Raw genomic sequence first — 12,431 nt, forward strand, 5'->3', positions numbered from 1 at the left:
CTGCCTCAGCCGCTGCGTCTTAACATTTGGCAAACTCGGGTTTGATTTCGACATGCCCACTGTCCTGGAAATCACCCACATTAAGGTATGATGACTTCGTTCACATCCAGTACGGACCGCGGACCTTGCTGCCCCCCCCTTAGCCATGAGCCTCCACAGAGCTTGGCGGTGGGCTAATGTTGGATGGCACACAGGCCTGGGACCCTGGTCCCCGGCAGACAGCAAAATGCTAACATCTGGTGGTGGCTTATCTGCCCCTGGAGAGCTGCTCCCCTCTCCTCACAGGTGACGTTCTTCTCATACTGCCCTCAGGTTCAGGCTCCCTTTCATCTGCACACTGCCCGGGACCACAGCAGGTGTTCAGGAGAGCTCCCGTCATAATACGAGGGTGCGAACATCACATTCCCCCCCCCCCCCCCGAGGCCCGGGCCCAGCCCACGTTAGCCTAGCGCCCGCAATCTCACAGGTTCTCTATACAGGACCCCGATTAGCTTTGGAATTTGGAAAATCTCACTTAAATAAATACAAGCAAAGTGAAATCAAAACAGTGTGGCATCCTTCCTGGAATCCCACCACAGCCCTATAAAAATGTGCCCGTCACTCAGTTCCCCCGAAATGCCGTCCCTCGTGTTTTCATTGGAGATTGATCACTGTTTTCCCTCAAGCACAGTTAGCTGTCCATAGCCCCTCGTTATCTCATCGCTGTCAGTGGGCTGCCACCTCTCTGTCTGCCCTGTGCTCTACTCTGTCCCCCTGACTCTTATCAGCAGGCCCGTAAACGCCTCACTCTTATCACTAACTTCCTTTCTGAGACGATCCTTCCCAACAGGACGAGTTGGGTGCCGCACTGATCAGAGGGAGAGAAGCTGCGGATTGATCTGGCGGAGAAGGATGGCCTCGTGCGCCAACTTACAGCTCGGGTCACCCGTGCCCACCGCGTCGCACGCGGGCACCATGGGGCACGTTCGGACGTCCAGGGCGTGACCCACAATTCGTGCGACGCTGAGGATTGTCAGTCCGAAACTGGGGCTTCACAGAACCACCGGGTTCGGGAAATCAGATGCAGATGTTTCAATAAAACAGTCTTCCTTGAGGAAAACACTTTTTTTGTCACACAAGAAAACAATTTGTCACTTGTTTTGTTGCTGTGAACGATCTTTTTTCTCCGAGCTCCTGGGAAGATCCTGGCAGGTCCTGGAATACCGAGAAGCACAACATCTTTGTTTCCGTCGGTCCCGGAAGAGGAACACCTTTGCGTGGAGATAACTTCAAATGCCTGAGGCGGGAGTTTAGGAGGCCTGGTGTGGCAGGAAGCGCTGTCATTTACTAAAAAGAAGAGCATGGAAGTGGAGGAACGTGGAGGGCAGGTCCTGGGAACGCTGGGAGCAGTCTGCCGCTGCCACCGCCTCTGGGAAGGACATGCCGTGTTTTTGTGGGAGAATTTTACGAGCCGACATAAGTCCAGTGTTGCAATGCTTCTGAGGTCTTCGTGTTGAGACCGGAGCAATTATTGTGTCTCTGCTACATGAAGAAAGAAACGACTTTAGCATGGAGGAATAAAAATAATTATGAAGGAGGGAGACGCACAGTGAAAGGAGGAAATGAATTGGTTCTTTGGGAGGGAGGGAGGGAGGGAAGGAAGGAAGAAAGGAAGGAAGAAAAAGAAAGAAAAGTAGTATTGAAGGAAAATAGGAGTGGAAGACAGAAAGGCAAACCTCAGGGAGGGCACAGGGGAGGGGGGGCGTGGGGGAGGGGAGGTTCCCAGCCGGTCTGGCCGGATCAATGTTGCTCAGTGTTTCACTTTGCTGCCCCGGCGAGCCTGAGAAAGCCATAAAATGGCACTATTTAACGGAACCCAATCTGTCCCAATAGATCCGAATCGCTAACTTACATGTCTGAGTGTAGATTCTATCTGAGTAATGAGGGGCCGCAATCCTTCTCTCTTACTTCAAAGGCTCTGAAACTCTACCTTTTTTCCAGACCGACTTATCAGGTGTTTCAGTGTTCGTCCTGAAAGGGGCCGTTCCGCCGCCCGTCTCCCAGTAGAGCTCAGAGTGACCTCAAGGACAAGCCACCGAGAGCAGCAGCTCACGCAAATGTCTCATTCTGGGTATGTTACTGCTGGCTGGGAGCTTGTGTGCCGTGTCCCAGCCACTGGGGCACTGGGAAGAGCGGCGCCAAAATGGCAGATGCCATTTTATTCCTGATGGTTTTCCTAACGCACTAAGTTGATCAGTTTTCTCTTTGTTTCACACGCTGCAGAAAGGTAGGGGGGTTAAGACCTTCTCTGGTGTAACCAGGCAGTCCATCATCACCGGCACTGAGGCTCAGAGAGAATGGACCCTCCACTATTACCCTTCAGCCAAGCCATGCTTCCATCCCGATTCTGTCCCTGCATCGTTCCCATCTCGATGCCAAAGACTCTTCGCTGTGAGAAGGTGACAGGAGCCTCAGCACCGGTGACTGGCGTCTGCTGAGAGCATGCGATAGGGGGCGCTCTCCTTATGAGCAGAGGCTGGCGATTCTCCCCTCCCCTCCTGGCTTTTAGCCCTTCACTTCATTAGCAGGCTGGCACCGTGATCGGCACATATGAACTTCAGCAGGGCTATCTATTGCTGGCCTATTCAATACCACTAAGTGATCCAAATCTCAAAGACAAAAACAATGGCCATCCATGCCTGAAATATTGATGCAGGAAGTTCTCCTGATTGGTTAATAATAGATGGGCTGGAGCCTATCCGGTTTCAGGGAAAGCGGGTGGGCCTATGAATTAATGATCGCATCATCCATCCCTCATTAACCATTAGCGGTTCCAGAATGTAACCTGTGGGCTCGGACACATGATTTTAATTAGCGAGAGCACAGTCCGACAAAACTGTAAAACCGAGAAAAGGAAACAAGTTTTTACACAGTGTGGTTAAATAAACCAAAATCTGACCTCCATTTTTATTTAGGCTGTACTGTTTGAAAATGGCTGAGTTATGGTGGTGGGGGGTGGGGGGCTGACATCGGTCAAGGAAGAGGAGTTTGTAGCTGGAGTTCTGTGGAGAGGCGGTTAGGGTCACTTGTTCAGGTCCGAGAGAGAGGCATGGGGCTCCAGGTGAACCTTCAGTCTGCGCTGGAGAGGAGAGACCCCCTGCCCTTACAGAATCGCACCATATGGCAAACATGCTCTGTAAGCAATCAGCCCCCCCGGCCATGACGGCAGCAATGTGATTGCCAGGCCGTCTGCTTTAATGGACGCCATTAAAACTGCCCACAAACTCATATAAAAACACCGGCGTCCCTCTTGCAGGTACAGCCTGATACAGCCAGTGCCTGGGTCTGCTTAGCATGACTCTGAGCTTCTAAAGAGGGCTGTGGCCACCGTCTGTGACTCCTGTCTGTACCCGCTTTCCTAATCCACCGACAGTGCCCAACATCTGTGACTCCCGCCCGTACCTGCTGTCCTTACCCACTGACCATGCCCACCGGCTGTGATTCCTGTCCGTGTCCGCTGTCCTTACCCACCGACTGTGTCCACCTTCTGGGACTCCCGTCCATACCCGCTGTCCTTATCCGCAGACTGTACCCACCTTCTTTACCTACTAACCGTGCCCATCAGTTGTGACTCCTGTCCATATCCGCTGTCCTTACCCACTGACCATGCCCACCATCTGTGACTCCTATACATACCCGCTGTCCTAACCCATTGACTGTGCCCACTGTCCATGCCTCCTGTCCATACCCATGCCTCCTGTCCATGCCTCCTGTTCGTACTTGCTGTCCATGCCCACTGATCGTTCCCACCATCCATGTTTCCACTCTGTGCCTGCTGTCCTTGCTGACCATGCCCACTGTTTGTGTCTCCTGTCCATGCCTGTTGTCTCAGCTCCCCGCCCCTTAGCCTGGTCACGTGCGGCTTTCCCAGCAGCTTGTCCCCCCTGTCACCCCTAGCAGGCCATAGGCAGGAGCTGAGAGTAAAAAAAGACAGAGCGTGAGAAGCGGAAGTGGGTGAGAAGAGCCAGGTGTGTGGAGCTCGGAGACCATTAGCCAAATCACTTCCAGTCACCACTGAGATCTTAGAGGCTCTGGATGCCATTTGGCCATGGGAGAGTGCTAAGCTGACAGAGGTCTTTACAGACTACTGTTCCCACAGCATCCTGTAGGAGAACAGGCACCAGATGGAGAAACAGTTGCAGAACATACTTCTTAACAAGACCCTGACCACATACAACCCCACACATTACAGCCTGACCGCATACAGCCCCACACACTACAGCCTGACCGCATACAGCCCCACACATTACAGCCTGACCGCATACAGCCCCACACACTACAGCCTGACCACATACAGCCCCACACATTACAGCCTGACCGCATACAGCCCCACACACTACAGCCTGACCACATACAGCCCAACACACTACAGTCTGACCGCATACAGCCCCACACACTACAGCCTGACCGCATACAGCCCCACACACTACAGCCTGACCGCATACAGCCCCACACACTACAGCCTGACCGCATACAGCCCCACACATTACAGCCTGACCGCATACAGCCCCACACACTACAGCCTGACCGCATACAAATAATATATAAATTTATATACAACAAACAGTATGCGACAATGATGTGATCAGACTGACAATGATGTCAGATTGATCAGTGTTACTGCAGTTAGCCTTGTTGGCACGGTGATTTTTGGGTCATGACACTGTCCCGAGCTCTGGATCATTACAGGGGTGCAAGAGGAGGGGGGTGAAGGTCCCTGTCCTGGGAAGCACCCTCTTCATGCCCTCTCTATGCAGGGGGTCCATCTCAGTGCTTCGCTACACAGGCGATTCGGGGCAGGGGGCACAGGGGTCTCCATCAGTAGCCATCTCAGGTTACGGTGTCCTTAGACCGCGTTGACACCTCAATTCGTTTATTAGCATCCCAGCCCCAGCAAGGCAAACAAAGGGCTGGGGGGGTCACCATCAGGAGTGTCACCTCTCACCCCCCCCGGCTCAGGTTTCAGGCACACAGCCCCCTCTCTGATTTCTTTTATTACTTTTTGTGTCCCTTTCTTCCCACTGCTGTCAGAGGTTTTGAATGAATCCGCGTCATTTTACAGCACATTGCCAAATGGACCTCATTTTCCCCTTGGGCCCATGGAGTTTGAGCAGAACCTCAAATGAAGAACCTGCTTCCCTACTCAGACCTGTGGAGTCTTAGCTCAATCTTCCCCCAGTCTTGTACTTCTGGAACCAAGTTTCGGACTGAGACGGAAAAAAAACAACAGACACAGGATGACAGGACTGACGGCGGCTGAGAGGCATGCAGGCTGGTATGTTTGCTGCTGTTCTCTCAGCTTCCTGGAGAATCCAGCACAAACAGAGGCTGCAGCGTCCGGCTCTGCACCGGCATCCTCTAAGCAGGCTGCTGGAATGGTCATTTTCCCAAAATAGAACATATATTTTCAAACTTGCCATTTATCGTGACCCCCCCCCCAAGCAGTCTCACATTCCAATTGCATAAAAAAAAAAATTGAAATGACTCTACTTATTAAATCTGGCCCACCAATCTGCTGTTTTTACTACCAGCTCTCCTCCCCTTCGGTCGACAAGCTTTACTGGTCCACGATCACCAAAATGTTGGGAACCCCTTTTCTCAAGGTGCCCCACACACAGCCAGGACTCGGGGGCCCCAGCTCTGTAAACCTGAAACCCGTATCATCTCAGGGATCATATCCAGGATCTGGAGGCTGAGCCGGTCCCTGCGGTAGCTCCACGGGCTGGGAGCGCGTCATGATCAGTAGTTGGTCCAGCTGTTCCTGACCACAGCATAATAAATAATGACGACTAGGAGGAAGCGAGTGAGCATGCTGTCTGACATCACATACAGCCCCCGAAATGGTCCTGCAGCATATATACAGTGGCATGCAAAAGTTTGGGCACCTTTGCTTAAAATGTCTGTTACTGTGAATAGTTAAATGAGCGGAAGACAAACTGATCACAAAAGGCATAAAGTTAAAGATGACACATATATATTCAATATTTTACGCAAGATTACATTTTTATTTCTATGATTCACAGTTACAAAATACCAAAAAATTTGAAAAGGGCCTGAAGCGAAAGTTTGGGCCCTAACATGGTCAGTACTTATTAGCACCTCCTTTGGAATGTATCACAGCTTTTAAACAGTTTCTGTAGCCAGCTATGAGCCTTGCAGTTCTCCCTTGGGTCATTTTTGTCCACTCGTCCTTGCACAAGACTTCTAATTCTGCAAGATTCTTGGGCCGCCTTGTATGCACTGCTCTTCTGAGATCTATCCACAGATTTTCAGTGATGTTTAGGTCGGGGTCTGCGTGGGCCACGGAAAACCTTCAGCTTGCGCCTCTTGCATGGTATTCCATTATCGATTTTGAGGTATGTTTCGGATCATTACCTTGTTGTAGGACCCATCCTTTTTTTAACTTCAACTTTTATACGTATGGTGTTATGTTTGCTGCCAGAATTTGCTGGTGTATATTCAAATTCATTCTTCCCTCTACCAATGACATGTTCCCTGTGCCACTGGCTGTAACCCAAGCCCAAAGCGTGATCATCCCACCCCCAGGCCTAATAGTTGGAGAGGTGATCTTTTCCTGGAATTCTGCACCTTTTTTCCGCAAACATACCTTTGCACATTGTTGCCAAAAAGTTCTATTTTGACTTCATCAGTCCACAGGTCTTGTTTCCAAAATGCACCAGGCTTGCTTAGATGCTCATTTGCAAACTCAGACGCTGAGTTTTGTGGCTAGGATGCAGGAAAGGTTTTCTGCTGACTCTACCATGAAGGTCATGTTTGTTCAGGTCCTGCTACACAGTAGAATGATGCACCACCACTCCAACGAGCAGTTTTCAGAAAGTTCTTTGGTCTTCCAGACCTCAACTTGACCTCCACAATTCCTGTTAACTGACATTTCTTAATAACATTACAAACAGAGGTAAAGGCTACCTGGAAACACTTTGCTATCTTCTTGTAGCCTTCCCCTGCTTTGTGAGCATCAATGATATTATTTTTCAGAGTGTTTGGCATCTGCTTAGAGGAGCCCATGGCTGCTGATTGTTGGGAGAAGGTTGGAGAAGTCAGAGAATTTATACAGCTTTACAGTTTGCATCACCTGGGGTTTCTCAACAATGACTGTGAACATGCCATAGTCCTAATGAGCTAATGAAGGTCTGGGACCTTGCTAAACGTTATCTAGACCTCAAATATCTTGGGGAGCCCAAACTTTTGCTTCAGGCCCTTTTCATTTTTTTTTTGCTATTGGAAATAAAGATGTAATCTTGCTTAAAATACTGAAGGAATGTGTCATATTTAACTTTATGTCTTTTGGTGATCAGTTCATCTTCTGCTCACTATTCAACTATCCAGACATTTTAAGCAAGGGTGCTTAAACTTTTGCAAGCCATTATGAGGAGGAATAAGTAGGATAGTCATGCCTTCCTATGTGCATCTCTGTTCTCTTTTATTAATGATAGACTAAATTATAGTAGCTGCGTTTCCTTGTTCCTCTGTCCATTCACTCACTTCTGAAGATGCCATGTTTTGTTGGTGTGGGATGCCTTGGTGTCTGAGGTATTTTTGTACAGACACCTGACAGTCATTCAATATAGCCTTTATACCACTTAGCTAAGTCTAGTTGCATAAGTTGTGTGGTGAATTGAGGGCAGAAATACACGATTCAGCTAGGAAACAAAAACCTAGCCTAGTTTGTATAAATTATGTTGAGAAACAATTCTTTTGGGAGTCGTCTTATTGGAGAGATGAGTGACATATTGGGTAATATCTCATCTTCTGAAGTAGCACTGCAGCTGTCCAATACTCTGAGCTTCAGATACACAACAGATAATATGTAAGTTGCCATAATCTGAGACCTTACACTTTCTAGAGTAGAGGAGAATTAGACAGTTAAACTCCAATTCCGCATTTTCACCTGAAATAAAAACATTCTGACTACGCAATTATTTTTTCATAAGAAAGGGCCTTTTCTTCATGCTTCCTCACAACTGACCTTTTAAGCTGTTGCAGAGTAAATGCCTGATAAATATTTACATCCTTGTATGGTTTACATCCAAATGTCTATAATGTGACAAGAACCAGCTGGACCTGTAAGTATGAAAGTTTATTCAATTTAACAGATGAAAAAAAGAGCTAAAAGGGAACAGTTTATGAAGTGCAGAACACACACAGGGCCAGTAGGACCATGGACCTGTTTGTGGAGGACATCAAATGGGGCCAGCAGGACCATGAACCTGTTTGTGGAGGACATCAAATGGGGCCAGCAGGATCATGGACCTGTTTGTGGAGGACATCAAATGCGGCAGCAGGACCATGAACCTGTTTGTGGAGGACATCAAATGGGGCCAGCAGGATCATGGACCTGTTTGTGGAGGACATCAAATGGGGCCAGCAGGACCATGAACCTGTTTGTGGAGGACATCAAATGGGGCCAGCAGGATCATGGACCTGTTTGTGGAGGACATCAAATGGGGCCAGCAGGACCATGAACCTGTTTGTGGAGGACATCAAATGCGGCAGCAGGATCATGGACCTGTTTGTGGAGGACATCAAATGGGGCCAGCAGGACCATGAACCTGTTTGTGGAGGACATCAAATGGGGCCAGCAGGATCATGGACCTGTTTGTGGAGGACATCAAATGGGGCCAGCAGGACCATGAACCTGTTTGTGGAGGACATCAAATGGGGCCAGCAGGACCATGAACCTGTTTGTGGAGGACATCAAATGGGGCCAGCAGGACCATGAACCTGTTTGTGGAGGACATCAAATGCGGCAGCAGGACCATGAACCTGTTTGTGGAGGACATCAAATGGGGCCAGCAGGACCATGGACCTGTTTGTGGAGGACATCAAATGGGGCCAGCAGGATCATGGACCTGTTTGTGGAGGACATCAAATGGGGCCAGCAGGACCATGAACTTGTTTGTGGAGGACATGAAATGGGCCAGTAAGAACCATGATTTTCAATTACGCTTATAATCGCAGGTTGGGCTCAACTGTCTTTGAGTTGAAATTAGTATACTGATAAACATTCACTCACTGTATTGTAGAATAATAAATGGTGACATACTCTTTGTAAATACACTTATACCTGCTTTCGAAGTTGGGGGGCAGCGTCTGTTTTACACCCACATTGTGGTCTTAATCCGAAGGGCAACAGGATAAAATATGACTTATTCATCCAACTCAATGTAATGAATTGAACCTGGAGGTTAATTGCCAAGGCCCTGGTGATCCATTCATCCAGGTTAAAGTAATGAATTAACGTAAATCCCAGGAATTACCCAGCTTTCTGGCTTTGTCAGTCTGAGATGGTCTGCTCCCTCCCTGGCTGTCTGTCTGCCACAGGACCCGGCTGACATGTTAAGCTGCTGGCTCTGAAGTCATTGTCACACGTTGCAGGTCCTCTTTGGGCGCCAAGACCCCGTCATCCTCTGGCCGACATGAGCATGTGTATGGCCGGCAGCCGTTGTGGGGGGAGGGGGGGTGGCGCTGGCACATTCCAGAAGTAGCCATCATAGGAGGAGGTCCAGTTTCCATTCAGCGAGATCAAATGCTCATGGGCATGGAGCGGAGGCCTTGCACAAAGCCTTTGTTATCAGAGCTTCCAGACTCTTCATCTTCAGTTTCAAATCCGTGTTCCTCTCCATCACGTCACTCGCCCGCTGAAACTGCCCTTTGATGCTTCTGAACAGCCTGAGGGACACAGACGGAGTGGAGGGGGGGTGGTGGCGGTGGTGGAAATGGTTCATGGTTGTGTTCACCGGGCTGACCTGCCCCTGAACACACTCCTGGTTCTTCCTGTGGTAAGGAATGTACCAAGACAGTCGCTCTTGTGCCCACGAGGCAGACATGGCTCCCACAGTGAAAACCCTTGCGTTCCTTCCTCTGCCCGCCAGAACTCCTCCAGCACCGTTCTCACCAATGGCATGGCGCGACCACAGTGGCACCGCAGCTGCTTAAAAATTAAAAGCAACCCGAACCCAAGAATTACTTACTGTTAAGTGGCAAAATATGCCTCCGCAACACAAAGTGGTCTCTGCAAATTTTTTGAGGTGGGTGTTTGCTTACAAACATAGAAACAGTTCAGGGCTCGGGTCGCTGGTGCTGAAGACCCCATTTCTGGGACCATCTGCAGACCCTCATTTAGCATATCTGAAAATTGAGTCTGTATTCACTAATGAATGTAATAAATCCATTAATTCAGTGTACTGTAGTATTTGTTCTTGCCCATATTTGTGATGTTAACCAATAAACTGCAAATTAAAAATACCACACTCCCCTTGGAATATTGAGGAAAGTATTAGTACTAATTAATATTAATATTTATAGATTTCCAGGTAATAAATTAGAAGGCTGTAATCTGCATAAATCTACATGTTGCATAACTATAATTAAACAAGATGAACAGTAAGCTCACTTCAAACAAGAAGGTCTTTCACTCAACAAAGTATCACTATTTGGCTAAAAACCAGTGAAACCAGAAAGAGTATGTTCCACGTTAGTCAAACCACAGACCACAACAAACTTATGGCAAGAGACCTCGGGAAAAAAAGCCTCATTTTTGAATCCTCTCGTGATGATTCAACACCCACTTATGACATGTAAGAAGTATGTAAATCTGGTGGACAGCATACCAGATAAATGCAGAATCTGCTAAGGGGAAACCCCAGCAAAACCAACTCACAGGGCCACATCTCACTCAGGCTGTCATGGTTTCTTTCACCTTCTCGCTGCCCAGGCCTGTCACCCAGTTGAACTGTGGCTGGGGACGTTGGGCATGGCCTTCCAGCAGCCCTAGCTATCCATGGCCATCCATGGCTAACCCTGGGTATCACTGGCTATTCTTAGCTATCCCTGGCTATTCAGGGCTATCCCTGGCTACCCATAGCTATCCCTGGATATCCATGACAAACCCTGGCTATCCCTGGATATCCACGACTAAGCCTGGCTATCCCTGTATATCCATAACTAAGCCTGGCTATCCTTGGGTATCCATAGGTATTCCTGGGTATCTCTGACTATCCATGGCTATCCATTGCTATCTATGGCAATCCCTGGGCATCCCTGGCAGAGGAGTGATACCCGAGCAGCGTTTCACATTGACTAGACATGTGGCCAGGCTGCTACGTGCCAAAACGTGGCGAAATCGCCCCTCCCTCGTCTCCTTGCATCAATTTCCTTTGAACTTCAGGACCTGTTTGAAACATGATGCTGCTTATAGGGTTTCATTTTGTCTTTAATGTTCGTGTGGTGCGGATGTGTGTCTGTGAGAGAGAGATCCGGGGTAGGACAGCACACCTCATTGGGCAATAAGGCATCTGTGACTGGCCCCTAAGTGAATGGGGAGGCACTTGATTTCTCCTCCGAAACTGCAGTCAAACTAGCAAAGACCACACTCAAACTGGAAAACCCCAGTCTCACAGCAGCAAACACCGCATTCTAACCAGCAAATGCCACACTCATCCAGGCACGACCACATCCAGACCAGCAAATGCCATACTCAAACCAGCAAAGACCACACTCAAACCAGCAAATAATGCACACAAACCAGAAAACACAGGACTCAAACCAGCAAAGACCACACTCCACGCGGCATGCACCTTGATCAAACCAATAAACACTACAGTCAAACCAGCGACCACTGCATAAAAGCAGTAATCACCACACACAACTCAAAACAGAGATGTAACTCCACCATACTTATGAGTCTTATGAGAATTTGGCTATGGGTGAAACCATTAGATCACATCCTGAACTGTGAACAATTATTAACACTATTAACACTTATATGAATATTTACATCCATCCATCACTGTAACAGCTTAATCCCAACTGGGGTCGTGGGGGGAACTGGAGCCTATCCCGGGAACAATGGGCGCAGGCAGGAACCAACCCTGTCGCCCACACACCGCAGGACACACGCACTCATAATTATGGGGCCGACTCTGAATTGCTAATCAACCTACCACGCACACTTTTGGACTGTGGGAGGAGCCCCTGGCGGACACCCCCGTGAACACAGGGAGAGCATGCAAACTCCCCACAGAAAGGACCTGCGCCCGACCCGGGGACCGAACCCAGGATCTTCTTGCTGTGCCATGCCACCCTGAATATTTACAATGAAGTGATTTTAAGCTTAGTTCCTGTAGGCTTAGTTCCTGTAGGCTTAGTTCCTCAACCACTATGCCACCTGCTGCCTTGTACACAAATCTTTAACAGAATGAGTGGCGTCGCTGCTCTTTGCACCATGTGAGTAACAAGTTAAGTTTCTCAGAGTTTGGTGCAGTCCAGGAAGGCCGGACAGTCATGTGACCAGGACAGTAACCCTGCTGCCCTCGGTAACACAGCCCTGCATCTTGGGGTGGCAGACGCCGCGGGTGGTGGTCACTTGAGGA

Source organism: Paramormyrops kingsleyae, chromosome 7 (genome assembly GCF_048594095.1).
Source record: "Paramormyrops kingsleyae isolate MSU_618 chromosome 7, PKINGS_0.4, whole genome shotgun sequence".
Classification (NCBI taxonomy): Eukaryota; Metazoa; Chordata; class Actinopteri; order Osteoglossiformes; family Mormyridae; genus Paramormyrops; species Paramormyrops kingsleyae.